Source organism: Penaeus monodon, chromosome 30 (genome assembly GCF_015228065.2).
Source record: "Penaeus monodon isolate SGIC_2016 chromosome 30, NSTDA_Pmon_1, whole genome shotgun sequence".
In the NCBI taxonomy this organism is placed as follows: domain Eukaryota; kingdom Metazoa; phylum Arthropoda; class Malacostraca; order Decapoda; family Penaeidae; genus Penaeus; species Penaeus monodon.
Window position 1 is genome coordinate 30,903,743 of NC_051415.1, and position 215 is coordinate 30,903,957.

The following is a 215-nucleotide window of genomic DNA, read 5'->3' on the forward strand; positions in this document are numbered from 1 at the left end:
TTTTCTCTTTTTAGCTATTCCTTAACACAAGTTAGAGTGTGAAGGAAATAGACATTTAAAGAAGGATGGGAGGATGATAATAAAGGAGAAATAAAGATGAATTATAAAAGAGATATATTTTGGAAATGAGAGGAGAAAGGAAAGAGAAGAATGATAACCAAAATAAAATATTAGGAAGACAATCAACTGAAAGAAAACTAACAACGAAGGTATGG